Below are 26,617 nucleotides of genomic sequence, written 5' to 3'. Positions count from 1 at the left end.
TCCCTGCATCCCTGGAATAAAACCTACTTGGTCAGGATGGATGATTGCTTTAATGTGTTCTTGGAATCGGTTAGCGAGAATTTTATTGAGGATTTTTGCATTGATATTCATAAGAGAAATTGGTCTGAAGTTCTCTATCTTTGTTGGATCTTCGTGAGGTTTAGGTATCAGAGTAATAGTGGCTTCATAAAATGAGTTGGGTAGAGTACCTTCTACTTTTATTTTGTGAAATAGTTTGTGCAGAACTGGAATTAGATCTTCTTTGAAGGTCTGATAGCACTCTGCACTAAACCCGTCTGGTCCTGGGCTTTTTGGATGGTAGACTATTAATAACTGCTTCTCTTTCTTTAGGGGATATGGGACTGTTTAGATGGTCAACTTGATCCTGATTCAACTTTGGTACCTGGTATCTGTCCAGAAATTTGTCAACTTCGTCCAGGTTTTCCAGTTTTGTTGAGTATAGCCTTCTGTAGAAGGATCTCATGGTGTTTTGGATTTCTTCAGGATCTGTTGTTATGTCTCCCTTTTCATTTCTGATTTTGTTAATTAGGATTTTGTCCCTGTGCCCTCTAGTGAGTCTAGCTAAGGGTTTATCTATCTTGTTGATTTTCTCAAAGAACCAACTCCTCGTTTGGTTAATTCTTTGAATAGTTCTTCTTGTTTCCACTTGGTTGATTTCACCCTTGAGTTTATTTCCTGCCATCTACTTGTCTTGGGTGAATTTTCTTCCTTTTTTTCTAGAGCTTTTAGATGTGTTGTCAAGCTGCTAGTATGTGCTCTCTTTCGTTTCTTCTTGGAGGCACTCAGAGCTATGAGTTTCCCTCTTAGAAATGCTTTCATTGTGTCCCATAGGTTTGGGTATGTTGTGGCTTCATTTTCATTAAACTCTAAAAAGTCTTTAATTTCTTTCTTTATTCCTTCCTTGACCAAGGTATCATTGAGAAGAGTGTTGTACAGTTTCCACATGAATGTTGGCTTTCCATTCTTTATGTTGTTATTGAAGATCAGCCTTAGTCCGTGGTGGTCTGATAGGATACATGGGACAATTTCAATATTTTTGTATCTGTTGAGGCCTGTTTTGTGACCAATTATATGGTCAATTTTGGAGAAGGTCCCATGAGGTGCTGAGAAGAAGGTATATCCTTTTGTTTTAGGATAAAATGTTCTGTAGATATCTGTCAGGTCCATTTGTTTCATAACTTCTGTTAGTTTCACTGTGTCCCTGTTTAGTTTCTGTTTCCACGATCTGTCCATTGCTGAAAGTGGTGTGTTGAAGTCTCCCACTATTATTGTGTGAGGTGCAATGTGTGCTTTGAGCTTTACTAAAGTGTCTTTAATGAATGTGGCTGCCCTTGCATTTGGAGCATAGATATTCAGAATTGAGAGTTCCTCTTGGAGGATTTTACCTTTGATGAGTATGAAGTGTCCCTCCATGTCTTTTTTGATAACTTTGGGTTGGATGTCGATTTTATCCGATATTAGAATGGCTACTCCAGCTTGTTTTTTCAGACCATTTGCTTGGAAAATTGTTTTCCAGCCTTTCACTCTGAGGTAGTGTCTGTCTTTTTCCCTGAGATGGGTTTCCTGTAAGCAGCAGAATGTTGGGTACTGTTTGTTTAGCCAGTCTGTTATTCTATTTCTTTTTATTGGGGAATTGAGTCCATTGATATTAAGAGATATTAAGGAAAAGTAATTGTTGCTTCCTGTTATTTTTGTTGTTAGAGTTGGCATTCTTTTCTTGTGGCTGTCTTCTTTTTGGTTTGTAGAGTGATTACTTTCTTGCTTGTTCTAGGGCGTGATTTCCGTCCTTGAATTGCTACTTTTCTGTTATTATCCTTTGAAGGGCTGGATTTGTGGAAAGATAATGTGTGAATTTGGTTTTGTCGTGGAATACTTTGGTTTCTCCATCTATGGTAATTGAGAGTTTGGCCGGATATAGTAGCCTGGGCTGGCATTTGTGTTCTCTTAGTGTCTGTATAACATCTGTCCAGGCTCTTCTGGCTTTCATAGTCTCTGGTGAAAAGTCTGGTGTAATTCTGATAGGCCTTCCTTTATATGTTACTGGACATTTCTCCCTTACTGCTTTGAATATTATATCTTCATTTAGTGCATTTGTTGTTCTGATTATTATGTGTCGGGAGGAATTTCTTTTCTGGTCCAGTCTATTTGGAGTTCTGTAGGCTTCTTGTATGATCATGGGCATGTCATTCTTTATGTTTGGGAAGTTTTCTTCTATTATTTTGTTGAAGATATTAGCTGACTCTTTAAGTTGAAAATCTTCATTCTCATAAACTCATATTATTTGTAGGTTTGGTCTTCTCATTGTGTCCTGGATTTCCTGGATGCTCTGAGTTATGATCCTTTTGCATTTTGTATTTTCTTTGACTGTTGTGTCGATGTTCTCTATGGAATCTTCTGCACCTGAGATTCTCTCTTCCATTTCTTGTATTCTGTTGCTGATGCTCACATCTATGGTTCCAGATCTCTTTCCTAGGGTTTCTATCTCCAGCGTTGCCTGACTTTGGGTTTTCTTTATTGTGTCTACTTCCCTTTTTAGTTCTAGTATGATTTTGTTCATTTCCATCACCTGTTTGGATGTGTTTTCCTGTTTTTCTTTAAGGATTTCTACCTGTTTGGTTGTGTTTTCCTGCTTTTCTTTAAGGGCCTGTAACTCTTTAGCAGTGCTCTCCTGTAATTCTTTAAGTGACTTATGAAAGTCCTTCTTGATGTCCTTTATCATCATCATGAGAAATGTTTTTAGATCTGGGTCTAGATTTTCGGTTGTGTTGGGGTGCCCAGGACTAGGTGGGGTGCGAGTGCTGTGTTCTGATGATGGTGAGTGGTCTTGATTTCTGTTAGTAGGATTCTTACGTTTGCCTTTCGCCATCTGGAAATCTCTGAAGCTAGCTAGCTGCTATAGTTGTCTCTGTTAAGAGCTTGTTCTTCAGGTGACTCTGTTAGCCTATATAAGCAGACCTGGGAGGCTAGCTCTCTCCTTAATTTCAGTGGGCAGAGTATTCTCTGTAGGCAAGCTCTCTTCTTGCAGGGAAGGTACCCAGATATCTGGTGTTCGAACCTGCCTCCTGGCAGAAGTTGTGTTCCACTCACTAGAGGTCTTAGGATCACGTGTGGAATCCTGTGTGGGCCCTAGCGGCTGTCGGGCGACTCCACTGGCAAGGTACCCTGGTGCTTGAGTGGAGCAAAAGGGGCTTGTGCCCCAGGTCAGGCCCGGGTAGTCTGCTTCCCTATTTACCGCAGTCTCAGGTTCCACGTGATTGGATTGGGGCAGACGCTGTGTTCCACTCACTAGAGGTCTTAGGATCACGTGTGGAATCCTGTGTGGGCCCTTGCGGGTGTTGGGCGACTCCGCTGGCAAGGTACCCCGGTGCTCGAATCTATCCTGTATTTTTTTAAGGGAGTTATTTATTTCCTCCTTACAGACCTCCATTGTCATCATGAGAAATGACTTTAGATCCATATCTTGCTTTTCTGGTGTGATGGTGTATCCAGGACATGCTATGGTGGGAGAGTTGGGTTCTGATGTTGCCAAGTAACCTTGGTTTCTGTTGCTTCTGTTCTTATGCTTACCTCCCACCATCTGATTATCTCAAGTCCTCAGTATATCTGTTTGGAGCCTGTCCTTCCTGTAATCCCAGTTGATTCACAACTTCTCAGAGTTCAGCTTTCTTTGTGATCCTGTGATTCTGGGATCCTGGGATGCTGAGATTATGGGTGCATCAGAGTTCTTGGCAGTCAAGTTTCCTCTGAAACCCTGAGATCCTGGTGTGACCAAGCTCCTGGGATCCTGGAATCAAAGATCTAAGATCTAAGATCCTGGGTGTGTTTGAGCACCTGGAGGTGGTACCTCCTCTAGCGACTATAGGGCTGTCAGCTAAGTTCAAAACAAAGGTAGACCATCACTGACTGGAGGGAACCTGAACCACTGACCAGGCAGGGTTCAATTGTCTGTGCTCCAGCTGTCCGCTGGCACCCTTGGTTCTGTTGGAACAGATGTTGTGTTCCACTCACCGGTGATCCTAAGATCCTGCACGTGCTAGAGTGCCTGTGGCGTGGAGAGTCCTCCGGAGTTTGTGGGACTGCCTGCTGATTTTGGGCCCAAGGTCGCCCGGTGCTCAAATTTAACTTTAAAAATTAAAAAAAACTGATAGCAGATGTATAATTGTTGATACAACATGACCAAGGATGGCCTGAACTTTGAGTATACCATAGAGTTGATATTTTTAATTTCTCTATAAAAGTCAGAGTAGATTATGAATCAATAAAATAAAATCTTGATCAGAACATAAATTTGAATTTTTGATATATGATCAAAATAGTTAAAAGTCTAAATACTTAGAGGATAGTGAAGGCAATCTAGGAATGGAATTAAACTTCAGATACCTCACCAGTTATATGGCTATTGGATTAATATAAACATCACCTCAAGTTTTATCATTTATTTATGGTGGACACATTGTATGTCACTAGCATGGACCTGTGCGACATTATGATATGTGTAATACATCACCTGATTTGGGCAAATTCAATATGATTTTAATAGTTTTGTAGAATCTAAATAAAGAAGAGAATAGAGCCTTATGTGTGTGGTATGAAGCCTGTTGCCCTCAGAAACTGGCTCCATTTGTGAACCCTGTTTTTGCCTGTTTCCTCACATAATCAGTAAGTTGAAGCTGTGACTACTCAGAACTTACGAGCTTTCACCTTCAGATTTTCCATGTCATCTGACTTTTCTTAAGAAAACATTTTAACACGTCTCTTCACCCCAAATATGGTTGGCAAAGTGTGCAAAGAAATGGTTCCACCTAAGTTGAGCTGAGTGAACCAGTTTACATGGTTCACCCAGGCACATCATCATTATAGGAACAAAGCAGACACGAATGCAGCTGCATCACCAGCACATCTGATCCAACATGATGACAACCCCCCAAATTCTGTACAACAAAACATTCCAACCCTGTATAAAGCTACTACATCCTATTTGTCTCCCCAAGATAATATGCAGCTGTGGCAGGAAGAAATGAGACTGGAATGTCAGGAGCAGGTGTGAAAACAGGCTCCAGTCCCTGTCCACAACACACACACACACACACATTAGACTTCAACTATTTTCCTATTTAGTTCAAGAGGACACTCTTTTCTTCAGCTTATTTCATTGCTGCAACTGTAAGTAAATATAATCTGTGAGACATACAGTTACTCTGCTTCATGGTGGCCAATGTTTACATCATTCGTGAAGGAAATAGATATACCACAAATGTCTAATAGTCCTCTGGTTCAAATATTGTCTCCACTCCTTGAAAAACACTCTCAATATCTTTAGATGATGAACCTCAAGCCCATGTGGGCCCCCAAGCTCGTTCATAGCTTAGAAATGTGGGCTGAGGAGGATGAGTTTGGGAAAACTGGAAACTAGTTACAGAACCTAGTTGGGCCTTTGTGTTGTTGCTTTTAACTTTGTGTTGTCAGTTTATGTCTTTCTTTTGCACAGTTATGCCCTAGTAACTGCTAGAATAACTTCTGAGCCAAGGAAAGGTAGTGATTGTGGAAGAAAAAGGGAGCTGTACTTCAGAGGATGAGACTGCAGTCTTTCTGACAGGGAGACACTGACAACTGAAGTCTTTGTCATGCTTCCTTGGATGTAAGAATCATAGGAACCCTAAAGTACAAGAACAAACTTCGGAGCCTTTACCCTGGCAGGTCTGACCCAGCACTCACCTTCAGTACATGCTCCAGGATGTTCTCAGAAGCTTCAACTTATTCTGTTACATCAAACAGGCAGTAGTTAAACAGGTCTGTACCTGGAACGTTCATAGGCCACTGCTATATGCTGCCATCCAAGCATATCATCAAGTAGCTTTTTGTCTTTCTCATGACTCTTCATGATGTTATCTTTCAGAGTCGGGTGGGTTGGAGCAGTGGGTCCACGGTTCTCCATTGGTATAAGCATTACAAGCATGTCCTCTACCTTTACAACTCCAAGTTTACAAACTACTGTCCTCCAGAAATCAGAGATACATGGAATGTTCTCGTTCTTGTGACCTGTTTTCTTTTATTCTATTGAGTATATTTTATTCTCTCCTTTTACACAGGTTTTGTAGTGACTCTTAATATTTCACAAAATATTAAAACATTTTTAGAACTTGGTTATGCTGATTTCAGCCCCTATGTTCTGATCAGCAAAGGTGTCTATGTTACTAATAACTTGCTTGTTCACTGAGAAATGTAGAAATTAAATTCTACATCTATTCTCTATAAGCTAAAATTATATACATTGTAAACTACTTTTCCAGAATGAATTTTAGAGATGGGACATAATGTTTTCTATGTATCATAGGTTGAACTGGCAGTCAGGTTGTAGCACTCCAAATGCTTAGATTACAGTGTTTATTCCTCCCCAAACCATCATATGCCTCGATGCTCTAATTCTCACAATTAAATATTAAATTAAATATTAAATATTATGATAATAGATTTCCTTTTTTAAAGAAGTCTGGCACTACACAATCTTAAGATTTGTTGAGGATTTCTAGGGAGATTTAATTGGATTCTTACTATCTTCCTTTTCTATAATCTGTCACATGACTTTATCCTTTCATTTGCACTGGAGAAATGCTGGAGGTAGGACTTCTGTCAGAAATTACTATTGTATTTTTTTCCCCAAAACCAGAGCATGAAAAACAATGTGTTAGCTGGAGAAGATGAAACACCCCTCATCTGAGGTAAGCTAGTACTGTAGAGTGAAGATGACAGGAGGTCAAGCAAATTAACCACAGCACAGCAGACATGGTCACCAATTGTGTGACATGGCTAGACTGCAGAATGCAAAATAACATGTCAATGCTCTGGCCAAGTATAAATAGGTTAGAACTTATACTATTAGTACAAGAAGCTATGGCAAATGGGATCTCAGAAATGATGCTTTTCTGGTTCTGTAGCTCCATTCTCCATTCCAGGTCTTCACTGGCCCTCTGATGTGTTAAAACCTTGATGTCACAGTGTTAACACTGGAGTTTTTCCCTTCACTCAGGATCACTAACTTTGGCCCTTACTGAACATCCCTATGTTTGCTAGGTCTCCTTGTCTTCTGAATACCTGACTCATCTTATAGTTTCTACACCAACTCTTACAAATTTGAATCACCTGAGTGGGGAGTCACCTGAAGAAATGTTCTGTATTGATTGATGTGGGAGGACCCATCCTGCTTGTGGATAACCCCTAATGGTAAGAGCCTAGGTTAAAGGTATATTTCAGAGGGAAGACATTCCTGCCTTATGCTTGCTTGATCTTCGCTCTTGTCTCTAAGTTGATTTGCTGTTGCTACTGCTGGGGTTGACAACTTTACTGAGAACAGATCCAGAGACCCTAGGAAACTTCCGGGCTTCTGAAGCTACATTGGATCCTTGAGTCACCTGTTGAGTCTGCAGTGAGGGACAGCTCTGGTGAGAGTAATCCAACTGTCAGGCACCCAAACTCAAGGACCAAGTAGAACATGGATTCTCAGCATCTCCTATGTGATTTAGCTCTTGTTACTAATTTAAAGCTGAGTTAGTAAATTCTAGCATTATATTTTCATATATTATATTATATTATGTGTGTATAATATTTTTATCTGCTTCATTTTATTCCTTTAGTGACCTGTCCAACAGGTCCAGTTATTCGAGAGTCTCGAGGGGACCTTCTCCTAAGAACTAAATGGGGGGATAGAGAGAGATGAGGACCAAGTGCAAGAACAACACGCAAACATTCTGAGTGGCATCAAGGTCCCACTGTATTAGCCAGGCCCAAGGTTTAAATGTACAAGCAGAAGGGGAAGTACTTCTCAGCAGGAGGGATGGGGCAGCGGAAATTTTTCTTTTGGCGACTACATGGGGAAGCAGGAACTTGGTGGTATCAGGGTACATCTTGAGGTCAGGACATCCAGCGCTGACTTAGGGCTGGAACAATCTGTGGCTGTTTTTGGAGTAGTGCGTTGGTGGCCCACTTTTGACCCCCCTTTCTTCTCGGGGGGAGAGTCCCAATTCAGAGATCAGGACAATTGTGTTGTCTTAATAGCTCTCAACACTTTAGAGAACCCTAACTTTTTTTTTCATCTATAAAAAGACTTTATTCATTTATTTTCTTTTTTTAAAATTAGGTATTTTCTTCATTTACATTTCAAATGCTATCCCAAAAGTCCCCCATACTCTCTCCACCACTCCCCTACCCACCCACTCCCACTTCTTGGCCCTGGCATTCCCCTGTACTGAGGCATATAAAGTTTGCAAGACCAAGGGGCCTCTCTTTCCAATGATGGCCGACTAGGCCATCTTCTGTTACATATGCAGCTAGAGACACGAGCTCTGGGGGGGGGGGGGGAGAGTTCTAGTTAGTTCATATAGTTCCACCTATAAGGTTGCAGACCCCTTTATCTCCTTGGGTACTTTCTCTAGCTCCTCCATTGGGGGCCCTGTGTTCCATCCAATAGCTGAATGTGAGCATTCACTTCTGTGTTTGCCAGGCACCAGCTTAACCTCACAAGAGACAGCTATATCAGGGTCCTTTCAGCAAAATATATTGCTGGTGTATGCAATGGTGTCAGCGTTTGGAGGCTGATTATGGGATGGATCCCTGGGTGTGGCAGTCTCTAGATGGTCCATCCTTTCATCTCAGCTCCAAACTTTGTCTCTGTAACTCCTTCCATGGGTGTTTTGTTCCCAATTCTCAGAAGGGGCAAAGTGTCCACACTTTGGTCTTCATTCTTCTTGAGTTTCATGTATTTTGCAAATTGTATCTTGTATCTTGGGTATTCTACTAACTTTTTTTTTTAAGCCAATCTTTTTAGAGTGTACTGGGGTAGATTTATGGTTGGGGAGGAGGGCTGTCTCTCCAAAGACCTTGTGAGTGTTCACATGGTAAATCCACTCTCTTCTCATGGAGTGGGCAATGTGGGTGAGACTGAGAGGTCAGTGCCCAGTGGAACATTTTAATCCAAAGTGATTTACTTTCTGTGCTTTCTATTGCATTATTAAAAATATACATCATATTTACTTAACTATGGATTGCTGTTTATATGCAGGTAAAGGCAGACACAAGATAAGGGCAGTGGAAAAAGAATGTGGGCTGAGAGTTTTAGATACTGGACAGATAGGGACAGAGAGGACATAAGGAGAGAAGATAGAGGAAGAATAGGACAAATTTGATTCACTTGGCATTAAATAGCCACAGTCGCTATGACTATCATAGATGGGATGGAATAATATAGGACAATTTGTTCAATCTAGGTGGGCTCAGTTGGCTCTGAGTTCATTGTGTGGGCATTTTGTGGGTTAAGAATTTACTGATGTAAATCTGACTGATAAATTAAAAGCCTCTAGAGTTTTAATTTACTGGGTTACAGGGATTTGTGACTGCTAGCCACGGGGTTTGGGGGAATGGCTGGGAATGTGAGCAAGTTCCAAGGCAAGTGAATAGTGAGTAGGGTGGATGTCTCATGTGGACCATAGGGGTGGGGAAACCACATTACTAGAGTATAGCTGGCAATAGTGTAGCTATCCTGGATAGATTTTTAATATTACACGTAATACTTAACCTTCAACATACATAGTTTTGATACAACTCTCAAATCTTACTGATGAGCTAAAATAACATATACATTTGCTATTTCATTATCATTTCCTAGGTAAAGTGAAAGCCCCCGAAGTCTCAGTTAATTCCTAGTGCACACCACAACACCATGTGTGTACTACATCCATGGAATTACTCTATGTATGGACATACTTGTACCTGTGACCAACAGCTCACCTACTTCCCAGCTTCCTGCCCAAGAGAAGCACAATTCTGCTATCTCTGTGTGCTCAGTGAGTCAGAGGTATGACTACAGTTTTTCTTTCATTCCAGAAATACCTAAGCAATGTTTATAAAAGCATGATTTACCTAGAATTAGCAAATCAAAAGTCTCTGAACTTTTTCACCTGTTCTGCCTGTACCTCACTATGGTCCAAGCTGTCATTGTCAATTCCCAGACCCCTCTTTGGACAAAACATCAACCACAGACTATATGACAAGTTATTATATATTTATTCCTCTTTTGGATCTTACATTTTCTGATGAGCTCCACATATTTCCATTGTATCACAGCAGCCAACAGAATAAAGAAAGACTTTTTTTTAGGGCAGAGGACACACACATAGTGAGGCAATCACAGAGAAGGACTGTCTGCAAAGCATAGGGTGGACTTGAAAAGACTAATCCCAATTTTTGCTTGAACACAAGATGTTATAAATATCTTTGTGGGGTCCTCATGCCCTCATTTCATCTTGTTCAGCTTGAATAAAAAAAGGCCCACAATGGTGGTGTAAACATGTCCTGATCCTGCCTTGAACTGTGGGACTAATCTACACACAGGGGCCCTCCTGGCAGGAGAAAACACCTGCCTGTCCTTTAGGTCTTTGTCTTTTGATCTGGTTGTTTGCTTTCTCTATCATCTATTTCTAATTCCTCATCTGTCTATCAAGGATTTAACTTCTTGTCTTCTGTGTCATCCTGATATACAGTGAAATGAGTGTTTTCTTTTATTACTCTCTCTCTCTCTCTCCTTCAACCTTTCTCCTTTGTCTCCCTCTTCTCCCCCTATAGTCTCTCTGTTCTCTTTGTGATGTAATCTTTCAGAGTGTCATGTGTTGAGCAGTCAGTCAATAGTTCTCTTCCTGTATAGACTTCCCAGGTGTGTCCTCTACCTTCACAACTATACATTAGCAAAGAGTTCCAGCTCAGAAATCAATAGTGCTCCCATTATTGTGACCATGTTTTTTATCTATTATTGAACAGATTTTATTTTAGCCTTTTATATATCTTCTAACTGTTGTCAATGGCTATGCCATTTTGTAATGCTCTCCCATTTTGGTCAAACTGTGACAATTCCCATAGGTGAAGTTATGAAAGTAAAGTAACCTCTTTTTCATCCTTACCTCCACAACATCTGAACCTCCATTAATGACTAACTTCATTTATCCCTAACAATAACCAATCACACAAAAAAAGGGAACTTTCAGTCTCCTAGAAAAATCTAAAACAGGTCTACACAGTGCTCTGAGGGTCTGGTCTCTGTTAAGAGCCCTGCATGCTGCTGTTTGTCCCTGGTGTTAAAATGAGAATAAGTATCAATAACTACATGAGCATAAGATAATTTACCAAATTGTGGAACATGTATAACATCCATTTGCCATAAATCATTAGGCCATAAACCTCTGGGATTTACACCTTAACGAGGTACAGGCAAGAATGGAGCACAAGAAGAACATTGCTTTAAAATCATTCTAGTTTGCTCCTTAGCGATCTTATGTAGGAGCCTTAAGGTATGAGTAGAAAGATTAATTTTATAGTGACCACATTTAGCCAAAACAATAGGATCCAAAACTAAAGCTTCTCCTATCAAAGCTTTGTTAATACAATCATTGCCTACAGTTAAAGATCCGGGAAGATCAGAATGAGCTTTTATATGACCAATATAAATAGAATTTTTTTCGAGCAAGAATGGTGTTTGTGCCACACCACTTCCAGCAGGATCTCTGTGACAAGTTCCACAGACTGAGGCAATTGACCTCAAAAGGCCCTGTAGGTGTATGAGTCATATTAAAAATCAACAATTGTAAAGGCAAAGAATAATCTACATAAGTAACAAATTGTTTTTCAGTAGCTCTTTCTACTTGTTGTAAGGCCAACAAGTTAAAACTCGAAGAGAGGTACGATCAGCACTCCCCCTAAGAATATCAAATAAGGGTTTCAATTCTCCTGTAGCAAGCTTTAAATAAGGATGAAGCCAATTAATATCACTTAACAGCTTTTTACAATCATTTAATGTTTTTAAATTGTCCCTATGAATAAGTATTTTCTGAGGGAAAGCAGCTTTATCTGTAAGTCTAAAACCTAAATGATTATAAGCATCTTGAGTTTGCACTTTTTCTGGAGCTATTTGTAATCCTTTATCAGATAATGCCTATTTTAAATTTCTATAACATAGAAGCAAGTTCTGAGGATAGTTCCGTGCTAATAAGATGTCATCCATGTAATGTATAATGTACATTATTGGTTATTGCTGTCTATTAGACTGAATGGCTTGTGCCACAAATTTTTGACATAATGTAGGACTGTTAGCCATGTCTTAAGAAAGAACTATCCATTGATACCTTTTCATTGGCTCTTTAAAATTACCAGAAAGAACACAGATATCAAATCTTTCACAATCCTGAGAATGCAAAGGAAGAGTAAAGAAACGATTTTACAAATCTACTGCTATTTTATAATATCCTTTTTATTTGTTTGTTTGTTTGGTTTTGGTTTTTTTTTGTTTGTTTGTTTTGTTTTTGTTTTTTTTGAGGCAGGGTTTCTCTGTATAGCCTTGGCTGTCCTGGAACTCACTTTGTAGACCAGGCTGGCCTCAAACTCAGAAATCCACCTGTCTCTGCCTCCCGAGTGCTGGGATTAAAGGTGTGCGCAATCACGCCTGGCTTATAATATCCTTTATGAATGTCTCCAATTGCTTCATTTTTCAAGATTTCAAAACACTGGATACAGGACACAATTTGATTATCTGTGCTGAAGCAGGAGGAAACTCCAAAGAATAAACCTGTGATCCAATCACATATACTTCTTTCCCATAGAAGGGCTATTTATAAATATAGTAGATGTATTCTTTATGGGATGCATGAGTAAAATTACAGGAAATACAAAAGCATGCATAGAAGCAATTTTAACAACTATCTTTTGTGTAATGATTATCAATTTTACCTAAAAAGTTTACTATGCAAGAGACCAAATGTCAATATTCTGCAATAACCCATTTAATTGCTGTTTGAGACAAGAAATAGACATCTCATCAGGTTTTTAAGACTTTTTTTCCTTTTTCTTTTTCTTTCTTTCTTTTTTTAATATCTTCATGATTTTATCTTACAATTTTTTTATTAACACCACAACAGCTTCATAATAGGATGTTAAAACTTTACTTTGAGATGAAGAAAGATGATTCCACATTAATGTTCTCTTTTACCGAAGAATTGCTGTGGTCACAATAACTAAAATAAGCAGCTAATGTTTGATTACCATTTATTATAATTGATAACAATTGATTACAGAATATTCCTCTATTCTATATGTAGTGGGCAGGCCAGATTGTAGTGCCTTTAGAAGTTCCATAGCCTCATTGACATTTCATATATCTAAGTTTAAACATTATTTTGAACATCTGAATAGATCTGTAATAATGTTGTTTTGTCTTAAAAATAATTCTCAGGAGGCAAGGAGAAGTGAGGTCCCAAAACTTCCCTAGGCAGGGCTTGCAAAACCAAAGAAATGCCACACAAACCTCGATGAGGCTGCTCTAAGCTTTGCTTAACTCAAATATAATCTGAGCATATTGCCAGAGTCCTGGCCCAAAGATTATCCCTTCAGCAGTGAGGACAGATTCCAGGGGAACAATTCGACTGTCTGTCCATGGATCTAATTTTTGGACATTCTTTCTTAAGAAGATTTATGCTTAAAACATTCCTTATACCCTTAGTGCTGGAAGCATTAAATACCTCATAGAAGAGACATTATTTTAAATTCTATCCTTTATAAATCTAGTTTCTAACATAATAATTACACAAAATATTATCCCAATTTAGAAGTATCTTTAAAGACCTGTTTTCCTGGGTTGGCTCATGCCACGTGTTGTTTAGAATGACTCCAACCCTGAGTTACCATTTTTAAGCTAACTTTCTGTTACAAGCAAAAATCTGTTGGACCCTTTAGAGTTGCTTGTGTAGATAATCAGCCCCTAGAAGGGTTTTTCAGCTGTACTTGACTCCCAGCCACAGTGCAATGTAACTTATCAGTTTTTGCTGTGCAAATTGAGACTTCCCTATAAACAAGTTAAACTAAATCAAAGGATGGACAGCAAGTAGATAAAGTTTTAACCATTTTTTTCCAACATGAAACATAAAACAGCAATCATTCAAACAACAAAACAAAAACAAACATAAATTGACAGACATATGGACAATCTGGTGCACCAAAGGCAGACAATAGACAGAGAAAGCATAGAACTTGATGTCTCAAAGGGACCCAGATATCTTAACCAGAAGTAACAATATCTCCATAGGAGCCAGAGAGGAAGCAGAACGTCTCCCAGTTTCCTCCTGTCCCTAGGAGAGCTCTGAAATAGCTTATTTCCATTTTCCTTCTCTTTTTCTAAAAGGTTCTGAACAGGGGATAACTGCTTTTCTGAAACCTATTCTCTCTCTCTCATGTTCAAAGTCAAATTCTTTATCTCCTTCTTCTGGGAATTCTGCCAGAGAAGGGAGAGGAGTCACATTGGTAGCTTCTGATAGTTGCTCCCCAGTGCCCTGCTTTTCTAACTTTCCTAATTACTCCTCAGACTTGTCAAATTCTTTCATATATATATATATATACCATTCCTACTCCTGGGAATTAAGAACAACATAAATGTACGTGAACTAAGAGTTTTTCTAACACCTGTTATTTTGTTTTTGTAGTTTTGTGTTTTACTCTTTTTATTTATTTTAGTTTATTTTATTTTAAACCCTATTCCTCCCACCTGGAGCAGTTCTTGGCTGTGAACACATTTTCTTAACCCATATTCCTCGTGTCTTGAGGGATTCCTTGAGATCCCGTTAAAAACAATTCATGTTTACTTAATACTTGTCCCATAGTCTAGCCACTCTTCCTACCTTTCTCGGATTTACTGTCGACCGAGTCCCCTGTACCCATTTCTCATTTCCTGTATCTCCTCTCAGGCATTTCTTTACTAAGGACCACAAAGTAAAAGCTTCAATGAGCACCTTTGCAGGACCATGAGCAGCATAAAAACTTCTAATTCGCTCACCAACTTTATTCCATGTTTCCACATTAATAGTACCATCCCTAGGAAACCAGGAGCACACATCCTCTATAAAAGTAAGAAAGCAACAAATCTGTTTTGCATGTACAGAAATCCCTCTAGCTTTTAACAATGATTTAAGCATTCCTTCAAAAGGAGCTCTTTCAGCTCCATTAGTACTACCGGAGGATCCCGCAATACCTCTCCTGGGCATATATCCAGAAGATGTTCCAACTGGTAAGAAGGACACATGCTCCACTATGTTCATAGCAGCCTTATTTATAATAGCCAGAAGCTGGAAAGAACCCAGATGCCCCTCAACAGAGGAATGGATACAAAAATGTGGTACATCTACACAATGGAGTACTACTCAGCTATTAAAAAGAATGAATTTATGAAATTCCTAGCCAAATGGATGGACCTGGAGGGCATCATCCTGAGTGAGGTAACACATTCACAAAGGAACTCACACAATATGTACTCACTGATAAGTGGATATTAGCCCAAAACCTAGGATACCCAAGATATAAGATACAATTTCCTAAACACATGAAACTCAAGAAAAATGAAGACCGAAGTGTGGACACTATGCCCCTCCTTAGAATTGGGAACAAAACACCCATGGAAGGAGTTACAGAGACAAAGTTTGGAGCTGAGATGAAAGGATGGACCATGTAGAGACTGCCATATCCAGGGATCCACCCCATAATCAGCATCCAAATGCTGACACCATTGCATACACTAGCAAGATTTTATCAAAAGGACCCAGATGTAGCTGTCTCTTGTGAGACTATGCCGAGGCCTAGCAAACACAGAAGTGGATACTCACAGTCAGCTAATGGATGGATCACAGGGCTCCCAATGGAGGAGCTAGAGAAAGTACCCAAGGAGCTAAAGGGATCTGCACCCCTATAGGTGTAACAACATTATGAACTAACCAGTACCCCGGAGCTCTTGACTCTAGCTGCATATGTATCAAAAGATGTCCTAGTCGGCCATCACTGCAAAGAGAGGCCCATTGGACACGCAAACTTTATATGCCCCAGTACAGGGGAACGCCAGGGCCAAAAAGGGGTAGGGGGTGGGTAGGGGAGTGGGGGTGGGTGGCTACGGGGGACTTTTGGTATAGCATTAGAAATGTAAATGAGCTAAATACCTAATAAAAATTGGAAAAGAAAAAAAAAAGAAAAAGGTAATTAAACATACGTATACATATATATTCTTTAAATTGATAATTTAATATAATGCATTATATGACATATACATTAAATAAATATAAGTACATATTACTTAGAAATATATAAATCTCCTAATTTACCTAGAATAGATGTGTATGTGTGTGTGTGTTTCAATTTAGATTGAATACTGTTTAGAAAATCACAGAGTATTATATCATTATAAGTTTTGCTACTATCATTGAAGAGATAACATAAATCATCTGACAAGCTATCAAATTGTAAAGAGATCAATAAAGATGGATTTTGAGAGGAAATAAAACATTGTTGATTAGTTTTTTGAAGGATAGCCCATGCCCTTTACTAAATTGGTTGGAGTATAGAAGCTCCTATCATTGTACAAGTGGGAAAGTGCTAAATACTTACCAAATGTGCCATGGAGATTAAATTGACTTCTCCAGGATAATCTTAAAGAAAGAGTCTAATTCAAATGTTTCTTCAAATTTTCTTGCCAGTTCCTTTCTGTGATTAAAATAAAGTTTGAAAGCCAACAGTTTCATTGAGCAACCTATAACCTTTTAAGCAAGCATTATACTAATATTTACTTCTTAGGTGTCATAAACTTTTGAGAGCAAGGAAAGCCTAACATAGACTTCTGGGAGCTGGGAAAGCCTACAAGATGAGATTCTAAGCACAATGCTTTTAGGCATAGCGGTTCAGTAAAAATCAGCCTTGGATATTACATATGCTCCTGTGGACAGAAAACTGCTGATGTTACATGGTGTGTCAAAGAAACTCAGAAACAATTTTAATGAGCAGATACCAAACTGAAGAGGACAAATTGAGATTGCAGTTGTAATTTTAAGCTCTATGTATTTTCTGAGGAGTGAAACAAATAGAAGATTTCTAAACACTTATCTTTTCTACAATATAGAAAATAAAGAACAGAATATATATATATATATATATATATATATATATATATATTTAGAGTGAGATACTGCAAGGACTGGCAGGCTGAGGGGTTTCTGACTGAGAACAATGCTAGATTCAACCAACCTTAAAACACTCAGCAAGCCATGCCTTTATTGAGTTCTACAAGGACAGTTTTCCTAGAGTTTTGTTGGGGAAAGTAGTCTCAGAAGAAAGAGTAAACAAGATAAATAGGACTAAAAATGAAATCACCTAGAGCATGGTTCTACCCATGAAGATGGGAAAAACATTTTTTAACCACACTTGGTCCCACCTTAAGCCCTATGATCTAGAGTTTCATGCCCTGCCTCTGTCACTAACCTACCTATACTTAATTGATCAAAGGTCTTGGGATGAGAGAATACCATATCATTTCCCCTAAGAAATGATCCAGGTGACAAAGCATAACTTTCTAAGAAGCTGAAAGCTTTTTATGAGATCAACGTCATTTGAGTGATGGTTGCATATGGAGCAGTGAAGAGGGACAGGATAAGTCACAAACACAGACCAGTAGCCTGAGGTCATACTGAGTAATATGAGGGAAAAAGTGATGCCATGCTTATGTGTGGAAAAATCATGGTCATGTGAACTTAATGGATATAGGGGACAAAGAAGGATCTTTCTGAAAGACAGGAAAACTGAAGTTTCTGCCCCAATTATAGCTATCATCACTTGCATGGTGACAGAAAACAGACAAACCAGGAAAAAGAATGAGGAAAACCCCTATGTATTTACATACGTGAAATGATGCATTACATCAAAATAGACAGAAAACCTCATGTGCATCTCTCAATTGATTTTCCCCAGTGCTGTGCCTGAATTCAGAAGATGAACTGGAGTAATTAATATTATCCACCCAATAATCTTCTTTTCTCTTATTGGACCTGGAACTGTGAGGAATGTCCTAATGTTTGCAACACTGGGGTATACTTCTGCCTTAGGGACTGAGAAAAGGCCAGTTGACCTAATTCTCATCCACTTGGCATTTTCTAATATGATCATCATTTGTATAACAGGGTTGAAAGAGCTTGCCACAGTGTTTTATTTCAGAAACTTCCTAGGAGATATTGGCTGCAAAACTACAGTTTATCTGGCAAGGATGGCACGGGGTGTTTCCATCTGTACAACCTGTCTCCTCAGTTTGGTCCAGGCTGTCACCATCAGTCCCAGGACCACCCATTGGACAAAACTCAAACCACAGGCCTCGTGGCACATTCTTCCCTTTCTCCTCCTCTTTTGGATTGTTAATGTTCTCATAAACTCCAACTTGCTCTCCTATATCAAAGGAGGCAGTGCCTTGAACAGGTCTGTGGCTATAATGTACATTGGGCCCTGCTATATGCTACCATCCAGACATATCATCAAGTGGTTTTTCCTCTCTCTCATGACACCTTGTGATGTCATCTTTCAGAGTCTCATGGGCTGGAGTAGTGGGTCCATGGCTCTCCATTTGTATAAGTACCACAATCGTGTCCTCTACCTTCACAGCTCCAGGTTTGCAAACAACTCCCCTCTAGAAATCAGAGCTACATGGAGTGTTCTCATTCTTATTCTTCCTTTTTTTCTATTGGGTAGATTTCCTTCTCTCTTTCTATACAGGTTTCACAGTGACACACGATTCTATACCACTAAATATTAAAACATACTTAGAACTAGGTTATGCTAGTTTTAGCCCCTATGTTCTGATTAGCAGAATTGTCCATGTTCCTAATGCTTTGCATGCTCACTGAGAAGTGTAGAAATTACATTCTATAGCTATTTCCTATGAGTTAAATGCACATATATCGTATACTGCTTTGCCATGATGAATTTTAGGGATAGGGGCTATGTTCTTTGCTATGTAGCATAGGCTGACCTGGTAACCAGTGCATAGTACAGGGTGGTCTCAATTCAGATACCTCAGGACCTCAAATGCTGGTATCATAAGCATTCCCCACCATTATGCCATTTCCTGAAATGTACAAATGTATCACAATATTAAATTAAATATTATAATAATATATTTTACTCTGTAGACTGGTTCAGGGTTTCTAGGCAGGTGAAAAGTAGGTTCTTACCATCTTCCCATTCCACCATCAGTATCATGGATCATTTTGCTTCTCACTATCACTGGGAATAATACTGAAGAAAATGTTACTGTCAGAAATCTCAGTGTTTCACTTTTTTTCCTTAGATGCTGCATAGGAAAATAAGAAAGGGTTGGTGAAGTTGTGGTGAATCTTATGTGAGCTGAGCTTGCAGGGCAGAGTGAACAGAATGAAGACAATAGTGAGACAAGTGAGGTCACCGGAGCAGAACAAATCTGGCCAATAAGTTTTGACATAGCTAGATGCACACTCTTGAGTTGTGGGCAAGTGGCCTGTGAGACTGAGGGCACATAAGGGATATGCCTATTGGGACCCATGTGTTTACTCCCTTGTAAAGTGGAGGTCATTGGTAGTGCTGGCAAGTCCACAGCCTCAGGCCCAAGAGAACATGTGGAGCTCAGAAAGTGGCTCCAACTCTGAGTCCTCAAGTCTCTCTGTACTGCAGTTATCCCAGGAAGACTCCTGGATGCTCTGAGCTGTGTGAGTGCCATTCCTGAAGGGATGCAAAGCCATAAAGGGCTGTTCACCAAAGCTGCCCATCAGCTCACTGCAATTCCTCCCCAGACTAAACAGAAAAACCCAAACAGTTCTTTTAGGGAGCAGGGGTGAACTGCTCTCTCTGCAGCTGAGCTGTGCCTGGAGGGGAGTCAAGGCTGCCTGAGCTCCTTCCCTGGGTCAAGAGTAAAACTCTCCAGATGAAAGCCAGAGATAGGCCAGGCAGTGGGTATCTGAAATACTGTTCTTTGTAAAGATAAACTAGGCTTTTATTGTTTTATAATATTAGGACCACTATTGTGTTTAGGTTTTATGTCAACATGTCCCAAATTTGAGTCTCCTGATTAAGGAGCCTCACATAGAGTTGTTCTGTCTTGATTGATGTGGGAAGATCCAACCCAACTGTGGGTGACTCCTAACGGTAAGAGCTCAGGTTAAAAGTGTGTGTCAGACCTTTTCCTTCACACAAAAGGACTGAAGCCCTGAGGGCCAACAGAAAGATAGGAAATAGACAACATAGGGAGGCAGGAGGTTGGGGGGGGGGGACCCTCCAGAAGGCAGCAGAGACCTGGGAGGTGAGAGACTCTCAGGACTCAAAAGGGGGGACCTTAGATGAAATTCCCAACAGTAGGGGGAAGAAATTTATAGAGTCCATCTCCAGCAGAAAGACAGGGCATAAAATGAGGGAGGAGGTGGCCTCCCACAGTCACAACTCTAACCTGTTGTAGTAAATCTCCAACCCAAATAAATCCAGGCAATGAATACACAACTCAGTTAATACGAATACATTCTGTGTACCTAGATTGGGCATATCTACAACTATAATACCATCTTCCCCATATTAGAGACCTCTTATAACTTGTGGTTTCTCCAGGCCACATGTTTCTGATTTCTGCTCTACTTTTCTTCTTCTCCTCCCTTCTCTCTCTTCTCTCTTCTCTCTTCTCTCTTCTCTCTTCTCTCTTCTCTCTTCTCTCTTCTCTCTTCTCTCTTCTCTCTTCTCTCTTCTCTCTTCTCTCTTCTCTCCTCTCTCCTCTCCTCTCTCTCTCTCTCTCTCTCTCTCTCTCTCTCTCTCTCTCTCTCCTAAAACCTTCAGCTCCACCTTCCCCTCTTTCTTCTCCCAATCATCAGCTCTAGGCTTTATTTATAACTTAAGGTGGGAAGCAGGTTTACAGGAACTCACCTGTGTGCTGACTCATTCCTTTTTCACAGACCATCAGAGCAGAACAGAATTATGTGCTGACTCATTCCTTTTTCACAGACCATCACAGCAGAACAGAATTAACATCAAACACAATTAGCCCCACGGCTATCTGTAACACTTCTCCGTTTCTGTCCAATTAAAAGATTATTTTATCTCAGATATAATTGAACACAAGTATTACTATTTTGTAATTTATAAAGTACAAGAGATCTAACACCTAGTTCATCATCTTAGTTAGTTAAATAGAAACTCTGCCATCTATCCTATCATAAAAGACATAATTATATACCTTACTCATTTCCTGACTTTAGATTGTAAGTCATCTGAAAACCACCTTTTCAAATCTATTTTATCTTCCTCAATGCTAAACAGCTTGGTTGACTATAAGACTACGAGTCTTTAACTCCATTAGAAATCCAAGAATGATTAATATTATTTGAAAATATGAGAAGCACAAAATATAGCTTCCAAAACTTAAACAATTTATAGAGACTACTGACCACCTGGACAGTCCCTTATACTTAAAAAGGTTGATATCCCTTCCCATCGGTGCCAGCACCAACCCACCTTGGGCACAGAGTCTGCTGACACCCCCAAGGTCCTCACAGGACTCTCCACGGGATGTTAGGACCTCTGGTGAGTGGAACACAACTGCTGCTCCAATCCAATTGCATGGGACCTGAGACAGCATTAATTAGGGAAGCAGAAAACCTGGCCTGACCAGGGTCACAAGTCCCTTCCACTAGGCACCAGCACCAGCACCAGCACCAGCACCAGCACCAGCACCAGCACCAGGGCACCTTGGGTGTGGAGTCTGCGAACACCCCCAAGGTCCCCAGAGGACTCTCCACGGGATCTTAGGACCTCTAGTGAGTAGAACACAACTTCTGCCAGGAGGCAGGTTCGAACACCAGATATCTGGGCACCTTCCCTGCAAGAGAAGAGCTTGCCTGCAGAGAGTACTCTGAACACTGAAACTCAGGAGAGAGCTAGTCTCCCAGGTCTGCTGATAGAGGCTAACATAATCACCTAAGGAACAAGCTCTAACCAGAGACAACTATAACAACTAATTCCAGAGATTACCAGATGGGGAAAGGCAAACATAAGAATCTTACTAACAGAAACCAACCACTCACCATCATCAGAACGCAGCACTCCCACCCCACCCAGTCCTGGGCACGCCAACACACCCGAAAAGATAGATCCGGATATAAAAGCATATCTAATGATGATGGTAGAGGACATCAAGAAGGACTTTAATAACTCACTTAAAGAAATACAGGAGAACACTGCTAAACAGGTAGAAGATATTAAAGAGGAAGCACAAAAATCCCTTAAAGAATTGCAGGAAAACACGACCAAACAGGTGACGGAATTGAATAAAACCATCCAAGACCTAAAAAGGGAAGTAGACACAATGAAGAAAACCCAAAGTGAGGCAACACTGGAGATAGAAACCCTAGGAAAGAAACCTGGAACCATAGATACGAGCATCAGCAACAGAATACAAGAGATGGAAGAGAAAATCTCAGGTGCAAAAGATTCCATAGAAAACATGGGCAAAACAATCAAAGAAAATGCAAAATGCAAAAAGATCCTAACTCAAAACATCCAGGAAATCCAGGACACAATGAGAAGACCAAACCTCCAGATAATAGAGGTAGATGAGAATACAGATTCTCAACTTGAAGGGCCAGCAAATATCTTCAACAAAATTATAGAAGAAAACTTCCCAAACATAAAGAAAGAGATGCCCATGAACATACAAGAAGCCTACAGAACTCCAAATAGACTGGACCAGAAAAGAAATTCCCCCAACACATAAGAATCAGATAGAACAAATGCACTAAATAAAGATAGAATATTAAAAGCAGCAAGGGAATAAGGTCAAGTAACATATGAAGGCAGGCATTAACATTAAATGCCACATTCTGTGGACTTGTGACATTTTTGAAAACCAATCGTCTATGTGAAGTAATCTGGACTGTTCTCTGTTACCTACTCTCAGAAATTTCTAATTAAAATAACTGAAAACACTCTAACAATAAACTCAGAGCCATGAATTTCCTATTTGATCCTTAACTCACAGGCTTAAACATCTCAGATCTGTTTATAATAACAGCAATAGAAGGATGGGTCTAAGTCCTGCACTTCAAAATTTTTAGTTTCAATAGAAGAATTTTATACCAATGAAAACCTTTGATTTTGCATCAAAATATGTACCATTTAAAAGATTATGATTTCAACTTAGTAACAATTAAAGAGATTTCTACCAAATGAGATTAGGGCTATGCAATCAATTCTAGATATTCCTCCCTGTTCCAATTATGACCATTCCTACATTCCCTAGAAAAACAACCTACAATAACCACCCTCAGCCCCTTAAGAAGGCCATACCAATCACACACATTTTAGCCTATTTAGGCTTTCTAATTTAATTTGTCATGTTAAGATATTAACCCAAAATTCCCTTGGAGTCCACATTAGAGAATATGTGTCTCCTGCAGAATTCATTAAGCCATCTTTAAAACAATTGATTAATACTTCTATCTATACCTGCTTATAAGAGGCAGCTGGTCAAACCAGGACTTAAACCCAAAATTCCTGTGGAGCCCACGTTAGACAGAATATGAGTATCCTGGAAGACTTATTAGTACAGTATATCTTTATACCATCTTTAAAGCAATTAATTCAAACTTCCATTAATTTCTGCCTATAGGAACCAGATAGTTTTTGCTAATCTGCCTGCCTAGAGTAGCCATCCTGTTATACCATCTATCTGTTGTACATGGAGCCACCGACTTCTATTAATTAATACCTGTTCATAGCAGGAGATTATCACTGTTCTCTCTACTTGGAGTCAGTGACTGATATTCCCTATCTAATTCCGAAACACAGGCAAAATTTCCCATCTTTAAGTATCAAAAGGTTATATTTTTCTCTTTATATCAATGATAGGCTAGAGGCCTTTGTACCTTTGTTTCCTGATCCTTTATTCACAGGGAGGAGCTCAGTGTAGAAAGACACTAGTTGTCTGTGTCCCTGTTTGGGGGTTGGAGAGGTAGGGTGGAGAGTGAAGGATACAGGAGCATTAAACACAGAAAAGCTCTCAGGTGTAGATGCCTCTCTGCCATGAGGGATGGGGTTGCCATCCCACAGTCACATCTCTGACCCATAATTTTTCCTGTCTGAAAGAATTACAGGGATGGAAATGAAGAGAAGCCTGAGGAAAAGAAGGTCCAGAGACAGGCTCAAAGAGGGATCCAGCTCAAGGGGAGGTCCCAAGGCCTGGCATTTTTACTGAGGCTATGGAGTGCTCACAAAAAGGGACCTAGCATGATAGCACTCTGGAAGACCCAACAAGCAGAGAAAGAGTCAGAGGCAGATATTTGCACCCAGCCAATGGACAGAAGCAGCTGACCCCTCTTGTTGAATTAGGGAAAGACTGAAAGAAGCTGAGGAGGAGGGCTACCCTGTAGAAGGACCAGCAGTCTCAATTAATCTGGACCCCAGAGTTTTCTAAATTACTGCACCACCAAACAGGCAGCATACACCAGCTCATATGAGGCCCCAACACACATGTAGTACAGGACTCCTGAGTTGGGTCCGTGTTCATTCAGAGATGATGCACCTAACCCTCAAGAGATTGGAGACAGTGTTTAGAGGTCAGGTGGGGTAGGGGGTGGAGACATCTATGTGGAAACTGGGGGTGGGGAAGAGGTATGGGATGTGGAACAGTCAGGGGGTGGATGGGGTGGAGGGAATAAAATATGGAGTATAAAAAATAAATAATTAAAAAAAAACCTACGTGTGTCAGAGGGAAGACCATCCTGCCTCAGGTTTGATTGGACTTCCCTCATGTCTCTGAGCTGATTTACTCTGTTATTGCTGCTGGGGCTGATTCCTTTGCTGAAAACAGAACCAGTGGCTCTCTAGGAAATGTCAAGTCTTCTGAATCCACATTGGGACTACTAAGGCACATACTTCAGTACCAGTACCACTACTACCAGTTATGCCCCCAGTGAGAGACAGCTATATAGAGACTACTCCAATTGATGAGGCTCACAGACTCAAGGCCTGAGTGGAATATTAGGTTCTCAACTATTCCAGTGTTTTGTAGCTCTTGTTACTATCTTAAACCTGATTGCAAGTTCTGGCATTTTATATACATGTATTATATTTTTATTATATCTTATATACAAATTTTTCTTCTCCTTGGTTCTACCTGATCTGTTTGTCACCTCACTGTGGGCGAGGCTATAACAATCAGTCCAAGTCCAAGGAGAACCTTTTGAGCACTCCTTTGGTGAGAGACTACATGACAAGTTCTTGCCTATTTATTTCTTCTTTGAATGCTTAACTCTCTGATGAGCCCCAAACCTCTCTATTATATCTCAGAAGTCAGTAACATGATCAGATCTGGAGTTACAATGTATTATGGATATTGTACTATGCTACTGCTATTGTTTTGGAATTTGTGACCTCTGGAAAAGGCCACAGATTCAGTACAGACATAACTTATTAAAGCCTCTAGCAGGACAGCAAACTCGGTGCCAAATTTGAGATTGCCATGTGAAGGGAAGGATATTTAAAGGAGAAAGACCTTGAGCATCTGCACAAGGAAGTCAAGTACTGTTATTGAATAAATGCATTATTGGGTATGTGTCATAAATTTAATGTATATGGTTGTCACCTGAGGCACAAAATCATGCCCAAGAATAATCCAGAGAACAAAATACACCTCAGGCCAAAGCTTCTTAGCCTTTTTTTCCAGAAGCCTCTCTTATAGTTCCCCAAGATGTTCAACATGCATCATTCCTTCAACCATATTTCAACATCCAGCCTTGAACTTGTAGGACCAGTTTGTAAGCAAGGGGGTCGTAGTGGCAGAAGAAAATGCCTGCCAGGCCTTTAGGTCTTTGTCTCTGGATCTGTATATTTGCCATTTTTATTACCTATTTGTGGCCATTCCATCTGTTTTCCTATCCAGGACCTAAATTTCTATCTTCAGTGTCATCCCCACAGATAGTAAGGTGAGGGCTTTTCTCTTCCCTCTCTCTCCTCTCTATACTCTCTCTTCTGTTCTACCCATTCCTCCTTCCCCTCAACATTTGCTCTCTTCTCTCTCTCTCTGCTACTCTTTGTAGTTTAGTTTTTCAGACACTCATGGGGTTGAGTACTGAATCAATGATACTATATAATGGTACATATGAAGCTCAATGGTGCCTGTATAAACATCACAGTGGTGCCCTCGAAAACAGTTGCACTTCAGAAATCAGGCCTGCACAGAATGTTCTCATTCTCATAACCTGTATCCTTTATCATTTATTGAGTAAGTTTCATTTTATTCTTTTAGATAAGTTCTGTTAGACATGGCTATGCCATTTTGTAATGCTCTTCCATTTTGGTCAAATAGTGACAATTCCGATAAATGAAATTTTAGAATTAAAGTATCTTTTTTTTTCCCTAGATTCTTGTGACCCTCTGCCATCATGGACTACCAGTAATGGCTAGTCCTGCTTACCCCTAACAACAGCCAAATGCAGACCCAAAAAGGTAATTTTCAGTCTCTTTTCCATTTCTCTTCATGAGAAGAATCTAAGAAGGGACAGCATTGTGTCCTGTGAGCCATATCTCTCCTCAGAGCACCTGCATGCTGCTGTCTGTCCCTGGTATTAATACACCCATAATAAACTCCTTGTCCTCAAAAGATAATCAACTTCAGAGTCACCCTTGGGCCCTGAACCTGTAATAACTTACTACCTCATACATACTTCTACAACAACTTAATGTTAGATTATTTATATGC

At 39.9% G+C, this 26,617-nt stretch overlaps 3 pseudogenes; all 3 read left to right on the top strand.

The window, feature by feature from the left end:
* Positions 5,756-6,238, top strand: Gm11322 (predicted gene 11322; annotated as a pseudogene).
* Positions 9,871-10,190, top strand: Vmn1r-ps120 (vomeronasal 1 receptor, pseudogene 120; annotated as a pseudogene).
* On the top strand, positions 17,851-18,752 carry Gm11321 (predicted gene 11321; annotated as a pseudogene).

This window comes from Mus musculus, chromosome 13, assembly GCF_000001635.26.
Source record: "Mus musculus strain C57BL/6J chromosome 13, GRCm38.p6 C57BL/6J".
NCBI classification, from domain to species: Eukaryota; Metazoa; Chordata; class Mammalia; order Rodentia; family Muridae; genus Mus; species Mus musculus.
The sequence above is the reverse complement of the archived record's forward strand: the minus strand, read 5'-3'. Positions and strand labels throughout refer to the sequence as shown.